Source organism: Acomys russatus, chromosome 20 (assembly GCF_903995435.1).
Source record: "Acomys russatus chromosome 20, mAcoRus1.1, whole genome shotgun sequence".
NCBI classification, from domain to species: Eukaryota; Metazoa; Chordata; class Mammalia; order Rodentia; family Muridae; genus Acomys; species Acomys russatus.
In genome coordinates, this window is record NC_067156.1 from 51,384,607 (window position 1) to 51,405,818 (window position 21,212).

A 21,212-nucleotide genomic window follows, 5' to 3' on the forward strand; every position below is an offset into this window, starting at 1 on the left:
TCCCCTGCTTCCCCTGTTCTCCTGATTCATGAATATATTAAGATTCAAAAAGAGCAAAAAATAACAAGACTCTTTTCTTCCTTATTTCTAAACTCCAATGATATAGCAGTCACTGCGAAACTAATGTATTTTTTCAGGAACATGACATAGGAGGCGCCTGATAGATCTCGTTGATATGGCTAGAGCCAAGAAGCAGTAAAGTTCCGTGTGGGGTTCAGACTTGGTCATAACAGGCAGCAAGGGCAGAGTGACTATAGTCATGGGATGGAGAAGGTGAATGCCATGTGTGGCACTTTCTTGACTGCTAGGTGACCTTTCTCGGCCCTCTCCAGCCACGTGCACCTCTCTTTCCTCATAGTTTCATTGCTCGTTGCCTGGCCTCTGAGCCCATACGTGAGAACTCAAGTACAAGGAAGCAGGGCGTCGCTAACTTGAGATGTAAATCTGAAGCAGACATTTCTCAGCGGTTAAGATAAGCATTGGCATACTGAGATTTCAGAAACTGAACTAACATCCACACTTGGAGGAGCACCGGCTGAGGGGTCCAGCCAGAGCAGTTCTATTATGGGATGGTGAGGGGGAACCCCCTCATTCATGCCAAGGAGGCAGGAAAGGTGCACCCTCTGCCTGTGACTGGTTTCCACAGCCCTGGCTGCTTTACCAGGGTGCAGCCCAAGAGGCCTTGGGAGGCGTGGTCCCTGGAACTGCCATTCATTTGCACTAATGAAGGTTAAATGTCCAACTATACCCACAGTCAGGCCTTTAAAAAATATATATATACTATACAGAATCCATTTTGGAAACCTGGCACTGGAATTCTAAAATGTGTGTGTATATAGTGTTTGCATGCCTATGGGTTCACATGTGTAGATGAGTAAGTATGCGTGTGTATGCATGAGCCTGTGAAAGCCTGAGGTTGATGTTGGGTAACGTCCTCTTTACTTAACTGAAACAAGGTTTCTTTCTGAACTCGGACCTCATTGGTTCCAGCTTGTCCTGTCTCTGAGGATCCCATGTCTGACTTCCTGTTGGGGTTACAGCCAGTTGCCATGCCTGCTGGCCTTTTATATGGGTCTGGGAATCTGAACTCTGATCTCCATACTTGTGCCAGAAGCACTTTATTCCCCAGCTCCATAAAATATTATATTTTTCAGCTATCATAAATAGGTAGGTAGATAGGTACAAATAGCAGGCAGATTATCTTAGACATTGTGTTACTTAATCTTTTAAGGTTCATGTCGTGTCCTTATAAATTTAATGTTTAATATTTATTTAATTTAATTATATTTATATTTTGGAAAAGCGCTTGGAAAACAACCATTTTTTTAGACTATATGCCTTAAGTAAAAGAATAAGTTCTTAAATGGAAAATAAAATCTTTCTCTGAGGGAGAGAGAGAAGTATATAGGTAGTTATCTAAGTCAGAAGAGTCAGAAGCCACTGCACTTGGGGTGTGTGTGTGTGTGTGTGTGTGTGTGTGTGTGTTTTCTGTTTCTTTTTTTCCAATAAATGGCCAGGTATATAGTGATTTTTAGCAGGACTTACAATCTCTTGACCATATTTACAATATATAAACAGAGGGAAAGTACAGATTCTCCCCTTGATGATGTGAATGAAATCTACAGTGATGAGATGATAACTGACTAACAGGGTCAAAGGTGCCAACATGTCTTTGATACCTGAGATTGACGACCCAAAGACAGGGTTTATGAAGTCAGGATAGCATGTAGAATGCAGCTAGACAGACAGGGTTTAAGCTCACAGAAACAGGCTGACCAGGACCCTCCCTGGCCTGCCAGTTTGAACATTCCTTCTTCCCAAGTTCAGGGCAAGACCCCTCTAAGCTGAGGGTCTTTATTGCATTATGACCAGTGATCACACAGAAAAGCAGTGGCGAACATGACAGAAATGCTGTATCTTTTATGACTGGCTTTGAAGAAAAGAGGTTCTAGGTTTTATGGTCTGCTTTGAGGAAGAGGAGAGCTTGTTTCTTTCTAGCTCGCTTCATGGAAAGATGTGGGGTGAGAGCAGGAGAGTATAAGAAAGTTATTGAAAACCTTGCTTCTGAGTCTTTCTTTTGAGCATACTGTTTCTGGAGTCTCGACTAAATAAATAGACATGGCTATATGCCAGTGGTCTGCAGGCCTTAGTTTGAGTATATAATATAGGCCATTGGTTTTCTATAGCAGATTATTTTAGGACCAGGAGTGGGGTTTCAATATTATTTGATTATGGTTTCCAAATTAAACTCTTTAATGGAGATTCTAGCTTGTGAGTGACAAAGAGTAATTTTGCTGGTGTTGACTGTTAGAGCTTGTAGGAGTCAAGTTCCTGTAATGTAGCAGCTTTTATGTTTCTTTTCAGGAGCAGCAAGCCAAATAGTTTATGTAACTTTTTGATGCACACTACAAAATTTAAGACAGATAATGGATGCAATGGCAAAGTGTTTTTGTCTTAATGAAAATAATTATTCTCACTACTTTGTACATAAGATGCATGAATAGTAACTCATTAGTAGTTCATGCAAAAAGATTCAGATATATGGTTGTGTGTTAAAATTAAATTATTGCCCGTTTTCCTTCCTAAATATTTTGGAGACTTATGACCCTAGTGCAAATAATGTTTAATAAGGAATCTACAATCTGTGAACTGCCCAGTAAATTATTAAAGGACTGGCATGCAGGACATCAGCACAACTGGCAAACTTATGCCTTGCGTTCCTGTGTGGTTTAGAGAGAAAAGGTGGCGAAGTTACCTCCAGAGCTGTTTACGTTTCTGTCCCTCTATGCTCTGGGTGCATCGTTGTGCCTCCCTTTTTGTATAGTCGTTATCTCACATCACTGTCATTGTAAATGCTTCAGATTAGTCATTCATGGTGAGAAAGCACAGACATTTGAAAGAAAGACTTCGAACTTCTAAGTGCTTGGACAAGAAATCAAAATGGGTAAATCAACCTTAACAACATTGCCAGCAGAAAGCAGTATTATTGATTGTGTCACGACCCCCTTCTCTTCTCCTGCAATAATTTGAAAGTTCACTGAAAACAAAGACTTAGCTGTTTATGCGTGGGTGTGCATCCAGTATTCCAGCAAAGCAAGGTTTTGCATTTGTACTTCCAGGATCTTGTTAATCACAGCTGATTCTTCACTCACAGCTGACCAGGCACACGGATTATTCACAGAAAAGGCCAGTAGAGTCTTCGCTTCCCTCTGAAAAGTCACAAGCCAGGCCTCCATCTTCTGCACTGCTCTCAACACTCTTATCTTCCAAGCTCCTACAAAACAGCCCACTGAGCTCTCAAAACTCATGGCTTTTATATCCCTGAGTTCCAAATTCCTTCCACAGTCCTCCCCAAAACAGCATAGTCAGGTCTGGCCCAGTACCCCGTTATCCTGGTACCAACTTGTCTTAGTTAGGGTTTCTATTGCTAAGATGAAACACCATGAACATGATGCACCTTGGGGAGGGAAGGGTTTATCTTATTTATTTATTTCTTATTTTTTATTTTTTTGCTTACACTTCCACAGCACTGTTCATCCCTGAAGGAAGTTAGAACAGGAACTCAAACAGGGCAGGATCATGGATGCAGGAACAGATGCAGAGGCCATGGAGTGGTACTGCTTGCTGGCTTGCTCAGCCCGTTTTCCTATAGAACCCAGGACCCCCAGCCCAGGGATGGAACCGCCCCCACACAATGGGCTGGGCCCTCCCTCATCACTCACTAATTAAGAAAATGCCTTACAGCTGGATCTTATGGAAGCACTTTCTCAGTTGAGGTTCCGACCTCTAGTTTGTGTGTCCGGTGGGCATAAGACTGACCAGCACGGTCGGGAAGACACCTTTTACCCACAGAGCCGCCTCACCAGCTCAGCTGAAGTGATTTGAATGTAGGGTATCCCAACAATATAGAAATCACACATTTCTCTTTTCTAGAGCAGTCTCCGAATAGTGTAACTTAAAGTCCTCTTGTTATTAAATATACAGGCAGACCATTTTGTTCTAAAAATGAGATCTCCTATTACCTAAGATATATTGTTTAAATTGTCTTTTTACAGTTTCTTGGCCTGGAACGTCAACTTTTTTTTTTTTTTTTTTTTTTTTTTTTTTTTTTTTAAATATACTCTTCTGTCTGGGGAACAATCCATCAGTCAAGGCAGCACTGGGAACAGCTGTCCTCTGGTCCCTACATCTGCATCTCAGTGTTTGAAGAGGGACTTTTCTCCACTAGAGTCCGTCCTAGTTTGGGTTACCATTGCTGTGATGAAATACCATGAAGCAAGAAAACTTATAAAAGAAAGCATTTACTTACAGTTGCAGAGGGCGAGTCCATGACGTGACCATCATGGTGGGAAGTGTGGTGGCAGGCAAGCATGGCGCTGGAGCAGTGGTTTAAGAGCTTACAGCTGACCCACAAGCAGAAAGCAGGGAACAAGATTGGGCTGGACATAGTCTCTTGAGACTTCAGAGCCTAACCCTAGTGACACACCTCCTCCAAAAAAGCCACGCCTCCTAATCCTCCCCAAATACTTCCACCAACTGGGAACCAAGCAGTCTGATATATGAACCTGTGCAGGCCAATTTCATTGAAGCCACCACATGGTCCCTGCTTGCTTTCTGCTTTCTGTCCTTTACTGTTCTGTCCTTCCACTGGACAGTGGCTGTGTTCTGTCCTTGGCAACTCTTTCTGTGATGGCTATTTGCTCTGGTGACACTGACACAAACTTGTTACGAGGCCCTCCAGCCCTTAGCTTCTCCGAACAGCTGTAGTCTGTCCTATGTGTCCTCCGCTGTTTCTCTGTCACTGTGGCTGCATCACCCCTAGCCTCTCCCTCTGCATGACCCAGGTCTCTGCACCCACCATTTTAGACAGACAGGCCTTGGGCGTTGGTTCCCTCCTCAGTGATGGCACTGAGGTGAGATTTTTTTCCCCCCTCTCGTGGCCTTCAGGTTGGTGTGAGTAGCAGACATGTATTCTCAACTTGCTGAGGTTCCATGCTGACCCAGAACACCAAGTCCACGGAAACAGTTATGCGTGTACTTGCCGTGTTAATTACTTTTCTCACTGCTGTGGCCAAGTGCCCAGCAGAAGTACTTGAGAGAAGAAAGGCTTCCACGGTTTGGCTCACAGTTTGAGATGACCTGTGGCAAGGGCAGCCGGGAAGCATTCACAACAGTAGGCGCAAACAGCTTGGGCTCTTTATCTTAGCCTTAGTCAGGAAGCAGGGGGCTCAGGCCAGATCAGAGAAGGTGTACCTCCGGGGTCTGTTAGCAGCAACCCAATTCTGCTAGTTAGGCCACCAGTCTTAAAGGTTTTATATCCTCCCCAAACAGCCACCATCTGGAGGTCGGGTATTCAAACACAAAAGCCTGTGGAGGCATTTCACATTAGACCCACACAGCCCCACAGAGTTTGGCTTGTCGCTCCTTACTCTTGCCTCTGGGCAGTGTTTCTTCTGTGCTCACCAAGCTGTCCTTGCATGCCCATGCTATTACTGTCTGAATTCATTAGCTGTTCTTGTTCCTCTTGTTATTCTTTGGGTATCTTTTAAAATATCCTCTCATTTCGTAAAATAAATACATTATAAATTTAAATAATATTAAAAGTTCTATAAATTATTTTTAGCTCTTCCTCGACTTTAACATCAGCACATATACATCTGTTTTTAAGTAAAGCCCCATTATAATCTCCATTCCGCTCCCCTCAAGTTCTCAGAGGTGAGAATTGTAAAGTGCCCACGCAGGACGGCTCTGCCCTCCTTCTCTGCTCAGGTGTATTGTGGTGGGACCTACAGCTCCCTCTGGTGGCCATATCACTAGATGCATTGTCATTCTAGATTATGAAAATGCTCTGAATCTCATACTCATCCTTTAGTGTTCTCTTGTAAAGAATATTAATTCACTGAGCGTGGTGGGGCACACTTGTAATCCCAGCACTCAGGAGGCAGAGGCAGGCGGATCTCTGTGAGTTCGAGGCCACCCTGGTCTACAAAGCAAGTCCAGGAGAGCCAGGACTACAAGAGAAACCCTGTCTTGAAAAAACAAAACAGAAAAGATTATTAATTGAAATCTAGTTAGTTTGGGCACATATTTTCATTTTTATAATCAGTCACACATAGGGGAAATGGTTATTTTTGCTCTAAGCAATTTCCATTTTTTATATAGTGTTTTAAAGTAGGTAAACATAGCATTAAACAGTGTTTCCTTCTTTTATCTGCCAAATAATTTATAGACTCATCGAAATAAGATACTACTCACTTTAAAAAGAGTAATTTGCTGATAGTGGAACAAAATGGAATTCTTCAAATGAATGCTGTATTCCAGTGTGGTCTTGTAGACACGTGTGTTGCTGTATACTTATAGTTTCAAATTTGATGAATCAGAACTAAAATAGTCACTCAGGTTTCCTTGAAAAGGGAATTTCTGTGCTGAAATTTTTAACATAGTAATTTATATACTGTAAGTTAATTTATGTTGCTATAAATACTTGCCTCTGCCTATGCGGAGAGCAGGGTAGAGCATGTCAGAATAGTTTAGATGTGGTTTCGAGTACAAAAACATCCTCTTTGCATAGGTTTTCCCTGAGCGCATAGGGTCTGCAAGACTGCAGAGAATCTATTTTTAGAAGGTCAGGTGAGATCAGGAGGACTCTTAGATTTTCCTTCTGTCTTCATCTCTTCTCTGTAGCTCACTTTGTAATGGGAGGTACACTGTGTTGGTTATGACCCTCAGAGGAGGTCCACTGGTTATCACGGTGGCGCTTATAGGAGGCACACTGGTTATCACGGTGGCGCTTATAGGAGGTCCACTGGTTATCACAGTGGTGCTTATAGGAGGCACCCTGGTTATCACAGCAGTGCTTATAGGAGGCACACTGGTTGTGACAGCAGCACTTATAGGAGGCACACTGGTTGTGACAGCAGCACTTATAGGATGTCCACTGGTTATCACAGCAGCACTTATAGGATGTCCACTGGTTATCACAGCAGCGCTTATAGGAGGCACACTGGTTATCACAGCAGCGCTTATAGGAGGCACACTGGTTATCACAGCAGAGCTTATAGGATGTCCACTGGTTATCACAGCAGCACTTATAGGAGGTCCACGGGTTATCACAGCAGCGCTTATAGGAGGCACACTGGTTATCACAGCAGCACTTATAGGAGGCACACTGGTTATCACAGCAGAGCTTATAGGATGTACACGGGTTATCACAGCAGTATTTAGAGTACAGCAGCAGCAGTAAATTTCAATTGCTATTTCTTCCATGAAAGTTTTGTGGGTTTTTCTCTAGTATGCTTGGGTATTATTTTTGCATTTTGATGGGATCCAGCTAAGGGCAAGGGAGAGAGATTCAGTGAGTCTCAGGCACTTTGGCTAAATCATAATATTTCAGCAAAGGCCTTAAAACGAGGTAGCTGTGCCTGGAACACCCACTGGTTTTGTACTAACACCCTTCCTTTGCCATCAGTTAACATTTCTCTCCCCTCCCCCCCCCCCCACATGTTTTTCGAGGCAGGGTTTCTCTGTATGGTCCTGGCTGCCCTGGAACTCACTCTGTAGACCAGGCTGGCCTCAAGATTCATCCATCTCTGGGATTAAAGATGTGTCCCCCCACCCCCACCCCCACCAGCCACCATCAGCATTTAAAGTCTTAAGCACTCACAGAAACAGCTGAGAGGAAGGCCAGACATGTTGACAGTGGGACAGAGCATGAGGAGGGACACAAGAGGAAAGTCCCATTTGGGACAGGAGAGTAGATGTTATAGACATTAACATTTATTCTCAGATCTGAGGATACAGTCCCTACTGCCTTTCCAGCGATCCAGGAAGGGATCCATTTTTAATTCCCCTGTTTTTAATCAGAAGATAGTTCATTCTTGTGCAGTAATGTTTTCACAGCAGACAACCCCCAAGGATGCCAAGACTGTATAAATATAAACTCTTGATTGTTCATTTTCTTGCCCTTGAGGAATTCAGGCCTCTAGAGTGAACACATAAATAAATGAAAATTCTAAAGTGGTCTCAGATAGGCTGAAAAAAAAAAATGCTTTTCTCAATGGCACCGTGCCTCCTGACACCTATGCCAGGCCATGAGAAATGTCCTGGGAGCCACCTGGTTGCGGAACGGAGGTCGAGGGTCATGGGAGTGTGACATATTATCGCTGGAGGCCATCCATCCTTGTGGGCCAAAGCATCAGTCCCCGGCATGTCTCCTCCACCTTCTTGCGGCTTGGTTTATCCTTCTGGGCATTAGTGTCTTTACCAGCAGAGCCAGCCAGATGGAGCAATATCACGGAGACAGCAAGTGTGAGGCTGGTAAGGCTGATGTCCTTGGTTTAGTTATAAATACTGCAGGCAGGTTTGAACTCGGGTGGATACAGTAAGGATTAGAGGAACCCGTGGAAGACAGACGACGATCCTTGAGTTCCAACGATGCCAGTAGACTGCATGCCCCATCTTAGTCATATCCCACCACGTCGTGGAGAGCAGCAGATGTGAGACAGACGGTCTTTCAAGTGTGAAACTTGCATATTATATGTAATATTTAAAGTGAGGCATGCTGGGAAAATCTCAGTAGACATGCATCAGGCAGGAAATGCTACTTTTTTTTAAAGCCCTTTCCCTCAGCCTCACAGAGATGGACCCTTGGGCATTTCTGTGATTTGATGTTTTCCATCTAAAATTCAAATAATGTTAATGTTACAGGATTCAGAGATAAAGGTGACTAGGCCTGGGGAGTTAGTTCCCTAGGGGAGTGGGATTAGAGGGCCTAGGGGGTGGGGGTGGGGTGCGGAAGCTTTCTGGAGGGAGCTTTCCCTCACAGGCTTGACAGAACACTTAACCCAGGAGTTTGCAGCCCTGTGCAAACCCTGGATGACATTGCTCTGACTTTGATCTTGGAGACCCCAAAACTGTGAAAAATATGAATTATGAATGAACCAGCCTCCAGTGTTATTTTAGGGGAGCATCAAGTGGACCGAGACAAGGGCAGCCTCCTGAGGACAAGTGGATGGAGGATCATTACTACTTTGTCTAATTTACTTGGGTGTTTTATTTGTTTTGATGAGGTTTAGGGTTGAGGCAGAGTCTTATTCTATAGCCCAGGCTGGCAGAGAATTAGCCATATTGCAGTTTAGATGTTCCGGATCTCCCAGCGTACTTCCTCCCCCAGGCTCCTGGGATTACAGGTGTGAGCTACAGCGCTCTTGCTTATTTTCACTGCAGGATTCACCACTGGGCTGTTTCCTGATCGCAGCACACATCTGTCTGTCGTAGCATTTTCTGCGTCCGTATAATGTTTGCAACTGTTCAGCAGTCACCGTATTGAAGGACTGTTGTCACACTGAGTACACTTGTGGTAGAAGAAATGAGAGAGAGAGAGAGAGAGAGAGAGAGAGAGAGAGAGAGAGAGAGAGAGAGAGAGAGAGAGAGAGAAGGGGGGAGGGGGGAGGGGTTTCTGAATCCATATCATGATCTGTGAACTGTGGATAGGAGTGAGACATTAGGCAAGGTCCATGCCTGCTCGGAACACTGATTTCATCTCTGGAGCCATTGACTAGCTGCAAGGGGAACTACCTTGAAAGACCATCCCCCCTCTTCCCTCTGGATCAGTTTCCTGCTGTCAACCTGGGCTGCCCAGAGGAACCTGTCTCCCATAGGAAAGATGCTGCTCGGACAATGCCAACTGACCTTAGTGCCAGTGGTTGCCTGGAGGGTGGCCACTTAAATTGGTATTTACAGCACTTTTTAAAGCTAGACCTTAACAAGCTGGGTGGAAACACTGTGGATCAAATTAAAGCCAGGTGAGTCAAGTATGAAGAAATGATCTGAAAAGACGCCCAGGGGTGTAAGAAAGAGGGAACTTGTGAGCAGCATTCTGAGTGCTTGTGAAAAAAAATCCAAGATATAAAGACAAGAGCCTTGTGACCACAGTTTCTTCATAACACAGAGTTGTTCTTGGGATGTGTTTCCATGCTTCTCCCTGCTGAAGTGGATAGGCATGGGTTTACTTCAGCTGTTGTTATTTATATTACCGCTATAGAAAAGCATCAATAAAAGGTTTTGCCATGGGAAAAAAAGAAAGTGAACTGCAGGCACATCCCCAGGGGTGCAGGACGGGGCACTAAAGTGAGTGTCTAACCAGGCATACGAGATACCCAGAGACCTCTATCCCAAGTGCGAAGCTTTTGCAAAAGGGAAGAACTTCAACATTTCAAGGAGAAAACACTATTTTGAGTCATTTTCGATTATTTAACTTATATCTTTGTAGTCTATTTTATTCTTTTTTAACTTTTGGAGTCAATGAACTTATGGAAGAAATAGTTATGAAAGAAACAACTGATGGGCTGAGGTGGGCGTGTGCTTTGCAGCTTAGGGATGCTGCTAGGAGGGCTTAAGAGGGTCCTAGTGGGTGCTCTGGTCTTTCTGCCACATCAGGAACTGCTGCCCTTGGGAGTATTGTCTTATGGCAGAAGTTCCAAGACCACTCAGCTGTTTTTCCCAGCAGCTTGCTCAGGTGCTTCTGCATGGGGAGCGGGGCCAGGACATTGTCACTCTCCCCATAGCCTGTTAGGCACATGGCAGACCAGGAGAAACAGTCTAGAAACTGCTTAGGATACAAAAAGGTGGGATTCCCAAGCCACTCTGCCCCTTCCCTTGCAGTGGGACCCGCGCTGTCTCAGAGAGGGAGCGCTGGGTTGTGTGTTCACATGGTGGTTAGCCGTAGGAATGCATGGTCCCAGTCAGTCTCTGCGTATTAGGGGGACAGTGCAAGTGTGTGACTGCACAGGGACACATGTTCCCAAAGTGATAGGACAGAGGTGATGAAGGGCTACAAAAGAATTTCCTAAATTACCTTGCCCTGTCAAGCTGCTGGAACCAGTTTCATATGGGCCAATTTCTTTTCCACACAGTTGATACTTTAAAGCTAGCAATATCTACCAAGCTTAAGGGTGTGTGTGTGTTCTCAAGTGTGCAGGTGTTCATGCATATGTGTGCACATGCTTGTGGAGGGCAGAAGTCAAGCTTAGCTATTATTCCCCAGGAGGCATCCACCTTGAATTTGAGACAAAGCATCTCACTAGGACCTGGCACTTGACCATTTAGCCAGGCTATCTGGCCAGCAAGTCCCAGGTATCTGCTTTTCCTTGTCCCTCTATTACAGGGACTATGAGGATGTGTCACCACATCTGGCTCTTTAACATGGATGCTGGAGCTCAAACTCAGGTCTTCATGCTTAGGCAGCAAGAATGTAAATCCTGAGCCATCTTCCCTGTCCCCAGGCTTAGGTTTTTAAAGAAGTTCAAGTTGTCCATCTCAGCAACAGCACAGTCAGGAGAGGCATGGCCACCAGACTGACTGGTGAGCATCTCAGAAAAAGAATTCATGGCAAAACTACACAAAGACAAACTGGAGAGCCCACTGCAGGGTTCTGTCACAGAAGAAGAGCTCATTTCCCTAATAGATTATGGCCTATAAACCAACAAAAAGACCAATAGCCTAGTGAGGCCTGATCTTTAGAGAACGTGGAAAGACGGTCTTGAGGAGATGGAGGGCGAGTAGCCGTTAGAGTGTTGCGCTCCAGTAGAAGGCTGTTTTCCACAGTCTTGTTGTCAAGTAGTTTGAGAGGTTCTCTGTAGACCAGGGGATGAAGGTACAAACAGTTGCATTGCTGTCACGGGATAGGTGTGTCAGTGGGTACAGCCTCTAGCAATGTGAAAGGCAGGCTTGTCAAAATGGCAAACGCCCACCTGCGCTCTCAGACCCAGCCTGCCTGTTCTATTTTTCTAACAGACACATACTCTTAGGTGTCCAGTGAGAGACAGGCAAGCATGACTGTTCCTTAGTTGATGGAGGGAAAGATGAAAAAACAGGAGTGTCCAATGAAAAGGAACCGGTCCTGTGTTGAAAAGCCAACATCCCTGCCCACCGCCCTGCGGGGGTTTGCACTCAGCCAAAGGGTCTCTGTCAGATTCAGTTGTGTAGACTGACAATCACAACAGACAGACGTTTAGGTGTATTCATGGAACTTGCATACTAGACTTGCACATTGGACCAATGATGTTCGAGTCTGACTCCACAGGAGAACTCACTGAGAGCGTTCAAAAACATTTCACCGAGGTTTCACCCCAGAAACCAATTTAAACCACTTAGAGTATGGCACAGGTAGTCGGAGGTCAGGGAGCAAAGTGAGCTCATTCTTAAGTTGGGGAAACTGTGGCTCAGAAAGGCCAGTTGTTACCCCAAGCCTCTAAAGTCTGGTGGGACCAGACTTGCCCTCGTGATTCTGGTATGACCTTTTCCGTGATAGTGTTGGTGGGCAGGTCCAGTACCAATCCAGTGGCCTCCAATACCATTTAAAGAATGGTTATTATATAAATGTATGTTTCTGCTGTGTTACAGAAGAGACCGTCTCTTTGCTCAAGCAATCTGAATTCATTAGTGTAGATGAATCCACGTTTTTCTTTGGAAGTCTCATGCATATCTTGATCTTCCAGTCTGCTGCATTGGACAGAAGCATGGAGGTTTTGTGTGTGTGTGTGTGTGTGTGTGTGTGTGTGTGTGTGTGTGTGTTTTGGGGGGAGGGGCTCCTATTCAGCACTGTTCTCGTGAATCCTAAGCCGAGCCTGACCTTCTCCTGTGGTTCCCTTTTGTCCAGCAGGAGGACTGGGAACAAAAGAAGTTTCTTTTACCTTCTTCCCAGGGCTCCTCTCTGGGTCTCCAGTCCTCCCAGCCAGCCCAGGAAGCCTTTGTCCTCCTCTGATAAGCAGGGAGCAGCTGACACCTCCTGAGAATCTTTAAAATCGTTCCCCAAAGAAACCACTCTGCTGCAGATGCCTATTTTTAGACCTCATAAAGCCCACATCAGATTTTTTGCTGCCTTTCTCTCTCTGCTCTAAGCCTGCTGGCAGCCTCTATTGTCTTTAAAGTTCAGCACTGTCTGCTTAGCTCCCACCTTGAACTCCACAGCCCTCAAATGCCCTGGGGCTTTTTCTTCCCTCATTCTGACCAAACTCCAAACCACAGGTAATAATAACCTTTACACCATAGAAGTAGAAACAATACAACAGGGGTAGCAAATAACTTCCAAACCGTGCCACAGTTAAGTGAACGAGAGTGTATTTTGGCATGCCTTAAGAGTTGATTTGTCCCACATGCATTTAACTAGTTCCCTGGACTCCTTTGAACTGGGGGCTCCCCTGGTGGCTGTCCAAGATGGAGCACATTTGATGGTTAGTAGCGTAAGGAGCTTATCAATCAAGTTCCATAACAAGCTGCATAAAACAGGATTAAGGTGTTGATTTGGAGCCTTGACCATTTCCTGGTCAGTCTGGAGTGCTTCTTTCTTTGGTCAGTAGCATAGCTGTTTCTTTTATACGCACCCCTAGGATGTTATTAACCACAACCTTATGACTTTACAGGAAGCAGGAAGCCCAAGAGTGAAAGACGATGCTGTGGTGGTCATGCATCAGAAACACCGTGAGCATGTCTCCTTTACTGGCTGGTTTTACATCAGCTCGACACAGGCTAGCACCATCTGAAAGGAGGGAACTGCAACAGAGAAAATGCCCCCATAAGATTGGGTTGTATGTAGGCAAGCCTGTAGAGCATTTTCTTATTTAGTAAATGATGTGGGAGGGGCCCAGCCCATTGTGGGTGGGGCCATCCCTGGGCTTGCAGCTCAAAGCAAAGCAGGCTGTGCAAGCCATGAGGAGCAAGCCAGGAAGCAGCACCCTCCATGGCCTCTGCATCAGCTCCTGCCTCTAGGTTCTCACCTTGCTTGAGTCCCTGTCCTGTCTTCCTTCAGTGATGGATATTGATGATGATGAAGAATAAATCATTTAAACCCTCTCCTCTCCAAGTTGCTCTTGATCATGGTGTTTCCTCACAGCTATAGCAACCAGAACTAAGACATCTCTTGTGCACTCATGTCCTACCTGCCCTGACTTTAACCCTTAAATCCTTCATACTGGAGTAACAACAACAGCAACAAGAGTCTATTTTATATCTTTATTAAATTAAAATTTTAACAGTTCATATTAAACTTAAGTTGAAAAGTGTCTTATATAGAAGCTCTCAAATTCATTTCAATAAAGCTAAGCTAATCATTTTGGGGGGGGAATATCTTTTTGACTATTTTTGTTTGGGGTGTTTGTGTGTGTGTGTGTGTGTGTGTGTGTGTGTGTGTGTGTGTGTTTTGATGGGGAGATTAAGTTTAAAAATCCCTAATCTTAAACATATGAAAATTTCACAGAACCAATCTGAGTACCGCTATAATGCCACAGGCATTAACTTACCCAGCCAGTCTCATTTAGTAGGCCATAGTCAAAGACTTAGGCACAGTGAAGATAATTGTATATTCTTCAAGCTGTGTACATAACCTGTGTATAAAAAACATACGTGAATTTCATGTTTAGAATTGAGTTTAGCCTCAAGATTTCTGAACAAGTCCGGAGTCCACATCACTTCTTTTTCCTACCCGTTGGGGTAAGTGATGCTAAGCCTGTGTGCATGGCTAGCACATGGCAGGAAAGGTACAGGGCAAAATACTGACATTGGAGCTGGATGTGATAACACCTGTCTGGAATCCCTGTGATCAGGACCTGAGAGAATTTAAGGCCAGCCTGAGCTATATATAACAAGTCCTTGTCTTAAAAACAAGACTAGGGTAGGAGGCTGGAAGATGGTTTAGTGGTTCAGAACATACACAGCTATTGCAGAGGATTCCACTTTGATTCCCACTTACCCATGTTGTTGGGTAGCTCACAGCTGTCTGTAACTCTAGCCACTGTGGGCACCTATACTAACACACACATACACACACTGAAGAGTCTCTCTCTCTCTCTCTCTCTCTCTCTCTCTCTCTCTCTCTCTCTCTCTCTCTCTCTCTCTCACACACACACACACACACACACACACACACACACACACACACACACACAAATAAATAAATAAATAATCTTTAAAACAATTATAGTCCCATAAAATATTAACATCCTGTCAGGGCAGTAGGGTACAGCTAGTTTTGCTTTTTTTTTATTTTCTTGTTCAGATAAATGTAGTTCTTTATGTTAACAAGCACAGAGAGAAAAGTTTATGTGTCTGTTGACCTCAAGGACACGTGCTGCAGGAACACATTGTAAGGATTGCAAGGGCCCTGTCACATCCTATCATCTGCATCACTCACTTTTGATTGCTGTTAAATGGACTTAACAGACCAACGAAAAGGAGGGAAACTTGATTCTGACTCATGGTTTCAGAGGTATTGCAGGCTCTTGTGACGAGGAAGTCATGGCTGCAGGATCGTGTCATGAGGGCTGTTGTTACCTTGGTGGTCCAGGAGGTGTCAAGATGGCCAGAACCAGGGCCAGGATATGAACTTCAAAGGTTCATCCCTAGTGAGCCACCTGTGCCATGTAGACCCCAACTTCCTCAAGACTTCATAACTCCTCAATACAGGGCTACCAATTGGGGAACAAGCACTTAAAACATGGCTTATGGGGGCCATCACAGTATGTAATTATATCATCTAGTACAGTATCTAATTATGATAAAGCTATATCATAAAACAGCATAAAACTGTTAAAATGGCATTGTAGGACTGTATGTACTGTGCACCTTCCTTCAAAGGCTCAGGGATCACTGCAGAAAAGGGGCGGAAAGAGTGTAAGCACTAGAGGTGGTGGACGACCACAGGAAGACATTATCTTCTGAACATAGCGTGGCAGCTGCACATACATACATACATACATACATACATATGCATAAACATGTATAAGACATGTACAAGCCCAACCCAGACCAGATCCCAGCATGAGGAGGGGGTTGAGTATGAAATTCTCCTGGCTGAGAAGCTATTGGCTACTGCTAGGTGCTGAGAAAGGAAGGCTCAGCATCCTTGAAGAGTGCAGCCCCTGATAAGTCGACCGTACGCCAGAGGAAGGCCAGGCCACAGTCCCAGAATCTTTGGGTAGCACAAATTGGCTAGATGGGGGAATAGAGCAAACGATACAATGTTGTGTGGGAAAGGGAGGCAGCGTTGTCTGAGTTGGAGGAGGGGGAGAGTGAATATGGTCAACGTGCCATGTATAAAATTCTCAAGTAGCTAAAAACAAATATTTTAAAAATGGTGTTGCAAAGAACTGTTGGATGATTTGGAATCATTTTGTAGCATAGGGTGGGAAGTGAGCTGCATATGAGTAAAAAATGCAATACAGGAATATAGACCTGGTTGTCCACACACTGACGTCAGAGAATAGTGTTGCCTTATGGAAGGGGCTTTTGAGTGTTTAGCTTTCATCCGTGTGTGTGTGTGTGTGTGTATGTTTGTATGTATATGTATAAATATATGTCTATATATATGATTTAAATATGTGAAAGTATATATGTCTATGTGTGGGTGTGTACACACTTGAGTGCAGGTGAGCACATAGGCCAGAGGAGGGTGTTGGGTCCTCTGGTGCTGAAGTTACAGATGTTTGTAAACTTCCTAATATGGGTCTGGAAACTGAACTCAGGTCCTCTGCAAGAACAGTATAAACCTTTAACCACTGAGCTATCTCTCCAGCCCCTTCTTTTCATATGTGTGTTTGTATTATATATGTGTGTATACCCATATACATATGTATGCATATGTGTATATGTACACACACACACACACACACACACATGCACACACCAGTTTTCCTGTAAAGAGTTTGTAGCCCTGTACTGGATCTAACCAAAAGACCAAGGAACAAATCTACACTGCTTTTAGTGGTATTAGCAAGGTTTACTTTAGTTTTAGGAGATCAAGTTAAACCCTTGAGAGAAACCCTATGATTCTACTCATAAGTGAGCTTTTGCACTTCGGTATTGCTATCAACACAGAGCTGATTAACCCAGACTTCTCAGTGGACTGGGGTATTTCAAGCAGATGGTGTGGTTGACTAGGCAGCTATGACATTGACGCTCATCCTCGCTTTAGACCCGAAGCCTGCCTTTGACCCTGGGGAACTAAATAATGGAATGTGCTCAGAATCGTGTTGGAGCCCTGAGCTCCAAGGCCTGGCCTCAGTGGCTGCCATTTCAGAATTCAGATGCTGTTTCTGTTTATTTGGATTTCACGGCTAAGTTCTCTGGGCTGGACTGTCTGAAGGCTGGCTCCAATGTGATGAGTAAATTGCTGAGGACAACTTTGGCGCTGTTCTTTGGCTTAGAACTTTATTGGTGAAACATACTCCTTACAGTACAATCACAGGAAGCCAGAACTTGATGTATTCAGAACATTCGGTTATATTATAGCATAGACCGTGACCATGGTCGAAAACTTCAGAAAGTTAAGATAGGACTGAACAGAGTGAAACAAGCCTTGATAAGGTTCCATCTGGAAAATCCCAACAGTAGAATGATTGATAAACACATGGAAGAAGCCTGACAAGTAGTTGCTGAGTGGGATGGCATTTGGTTTGAGTTGGTTCAAGCCTGGTGTCCTGTGCCCTAAAACTGTAGAGGTCATCTGTCACCATGACATAGGGGAATGCTGAAACCAAGTGGCTAAGTGCCCTGGTCAGGATCACAAATAATTTGTTGACTCGGGCTCTCCTGAGTGCCTGTAACGTGAACCATTTGTCACTAACAAGAGGAGAACATGACAGGGAGGTTCCTTATGGTAGACTTGCTGGTTTGGGTAAGGTTGTAAGGTGTTAAGTCTTAAGCAGCTGGGCACTGGGGTTCACACCTTTAATTCCAGCATTTGGAATGCAGAGGCAGTGAGTTTGAGGCCATCCTGATCTATAGCAAGTTTGAGGACATCTGGTGCTGCGTAGAAACCCCGTATTCCCCCAAATTGTTTTAATCAAAAAAGGGAATCATTAGGGTTAGTTCTCAGATCAAGTTCACAGCTTACCTGGTTACTGATTTGACACGTCAGTGGTGTTTACTGGCTGGCTTTGCCTCTCTAGACTCTGTCTCTGTGGTGTTTTTACTTTCTATCTAACCAAACACAAACATCATTGCTTTCTGTCCCATCAGTTGGTGGTAATACAGCCCACGAGGACTTGTCTCTTTCTTCCAGTGGAGTTTAGTAGGCCCCCGGTCATGCTGACTGACTTTGCAAGGTGCTGTGGCAGGGATGAAGAGTATGTGTGAGCCTTCAGAAATTAGCCAGCTCAGGCTGAATTGCACTCAGCTTGGCCCATGAACATAAATGCTAGATATCCAAGTGTTCTAGCTGTTGTCTTTTAAGGGATTTTATCTGTACAGACTCCTAGCCATGTCCAATATTTTATTAAGGTACAATATTGTCATCTGTAGAGTTTACACTCCAGAACTTTTACACAATTCATTCTAGGGAACCAAGCTGTAGAAGTATTCCTCACCCCAATTATATAATTTTTAAAGATAAATTTATGATATATATATATATTTATGATATAACCATATATAATATAGATATTGTACATAGCTACCCAGGGCTCACAGCAGTGTATTCTTTCTGTTGGCTTCATTTCTGATTGTTTCAAGTAACCGACTGGTGGATGTTGTCATGTAGCCTGTGTTGTTCCTGCAGCAGCCTATGTTGGCCTTGGTGGTAAACTTCTGGTTAGTTACAAGCTTTTGAAAACATAGAAGCTAAGAAGAAGGCAAGACTATGCGCGCGCGCACACACACACACACACACACACACACACACACGAGAGGGGCAGGTCTCTGGGTTCTCTCCTCCCTTCTCATTCTTTCTTTCAAGACTTATTTAGTTTTATGTATACAGTGCTCTACCTGCATGCACATCTGCATACCAGAAGAGGGCATTAGATCACATTATAGATGGTTGTGAGCCACCATATAGTTTCTGGGAATTGAACTCAGGACCTCTGGAAGAGCAGTCAATGCTCTTAACCTCTGTGCCATCTCTCCAGCCCCCATTTTTTCTTTTAATGGTGCCTTGTTATGTACCCCAGCCCGATGCTCTCAGCCCACCTACCTCAAGCTGTCAATACTGCTGCCTCATCCTCATAAGTGCCAGGATTATAGGTGGCGCCACCATACCTGGCTGAACGGTATTCTTTTTTCTTCTTCATTTATCTTTTTTTAATCTTTTATTTTTAGAATTTTATGTGTGTGTCCTATATTTACATCAGTACCTCCTCCCTTCAGCCCTTCTTGTGTCCCTCGTGCCTCCTCTTAAACTCATGCCTTCATTTTCTTTAATTATTATTGTTACACAAACATACACATACCTATACATAAATAAATATGTAAATATAATGGTTTGGAAGAATCGAGCTGTCTGACTCAGAAGCCTCCTTGAGGACTACTTTCATAGTGCTAGAAGATGCTATCCAAGATGTTGAGGGGAAAAGTAGCCAATAGTCTTACCCAGCTGTGACACCTATAAACCACAACAGTACCCAGAATGTCAACATATCCCAAGGTGCAGTAGCAACCCTTATATCCTGGTGCCAACCAACAGGTGTCTAAGTGGAGTTAAGGTTCACTCAATAGCGGGGAGTTTATGCTGTACACCTCGCCAGCTGGCTGGTAGAGGCATAGAACCGAAGGGAGCACCTGCTCCTTCCCCAACTAGTGTGGTCTTTAACAACATTCTTCTTTCTCTTCCCTTCCTCCTCCTCCTCCTCCTCTTCTTCTTCTTTTCTTTCTTTCTTTCTTTTTTTTTTTTTTTTGTGTGTGTGTGTGTGTTTCTCTCTCTTCTTTTTTTTTTTTTGTTTGTTTTGTTTTGTTTTTTTTTTTTTTTTTTGTTTTGTTTTGTTTGGTTTGGTTTGGTTTTTCGACATAGGGTTTTTCTGTGTAAAGTGTGTCCTAGAACTCACTCTGTAGATCAGGCTGATCTAGAACTCACAGAGATCGGCCTGCCTCTGCTTTCCGAGTGCCGGGATTAAAGACGTGTGCCACCACCGCCTAGCTCTAGCTACATTCTTTATATTTACCCTAACAGGTCTGGCTCTCACCCCTCTTTCTACGGGGATGCAGCCCATTGTTGAACTGGACTACTTGATCAAAGCCATTTTACAGATGAGTTGCTTCTTGGTGCTACTTTATCTGTGTACTCGGAATGGAAGACAGAGCTACTGAAATTTACCTCTCGATTATTTTAGTATAAAATTAAGCTTATTATAAATGAGATTTCTAGTACTGTAGTTGCAATAGTATACAAACAATATGCTGCAGTGATTCAGCTACAAAAACGGGTGTGAAGCTCGGGCAGTCCTGTCTTCCTCACTCAGCAGCATCCTCTTCTGATACACTTCAGATACCAGTCGGTCTCCTGCGGCTGTACCGCTGCCAGCCTCCTGGGCCTTCTGGCAGCTGCTTATGAAACCTACATTTATTGTGCTCTCTCCTCTGTTACCTTCTTATAAATCAAAGTGTTTTTAAGGATGACTTGACTCTCTTAAATATGAATTTCCTAAAGTTGTCTTTCTCCACACACAGCCCTCACGTCTGGTACTTTCCCTCCTAAGATTGGCATTGGTGGTTTCTAACTTGCTCTATGTAGAATACTTCGGAGGGATGAATGGATGCCTGGAAGAAGAGAAATGGTCAGAAACGTTGATTTAAATGTAACCGAGTGCCAACCCATTCTCTAGTTGCACAGGAACCCCCGAGCATCGTACACACACACACACACACACACACACACACACACACACACACACCCTCTCTGTCTCTCTCTGTCTCTGTTTCTGTCTGTCTGTCTGTCTGTCTGTCTGTCTGTCTGTCTCTTCTCTCTGCCTCCCCCCACCCCCCCTTTCTCTCTCTCTCCCCCAGTGTGTTCCCTTCTTTGGTATTTTCAGACTCCTCGGCTGCCTTCTTCAGTGTACTTGGGAATACCTTTTTTCCTTTCAGTAGTGTGGCTCTTTCTGTTCTGTGTGTGGGGCACTCTGGCTCTCCTCTTTTCTCTGTGCCTACTGAGAAGTTTGGTTTCATAACCATGCTCCCAGATGTTAGCTAGGAAGAAGAGAAAGACATTTTTTTTTTAAAGTGTGTGTGGGGGGGGGGGGGGGGGGGTGGGGGTAGGGGTAGGGTTGGAAATAAGATCTGGTGGGAAAGAACGAAGGCAGTCCTTGAGCTGCCAAGCTGCCCGTCAGGGGGTAGTTGTGACAAAGCAGGAATTCCATGGCTGCCTCTCCAGAGTGGATTTGAAGATGGAGTAGGGTTCGTGACTGCAGTATGCAAGTGCTACCAGCAGATGGGGATGGCAGTCTCTTGAC

At 44.3% G+C, this 21,212-nt stretch overlaps 1 protein-coding gene across 3 annotated transcripts in view; it reads left to right on the forward strand.

The window, feature by feature from the left end:
- Positions 1-21,212, forward strand: part of Nedd4l (NEDD4 like E3 ubiquitin protein ligase) — a 336,845-nt gene that overhangs the window by 123,230 nt on the left and 192,403 nt on the right. The gene's annotated exons all lie outside the window — the stretch shown is intronic.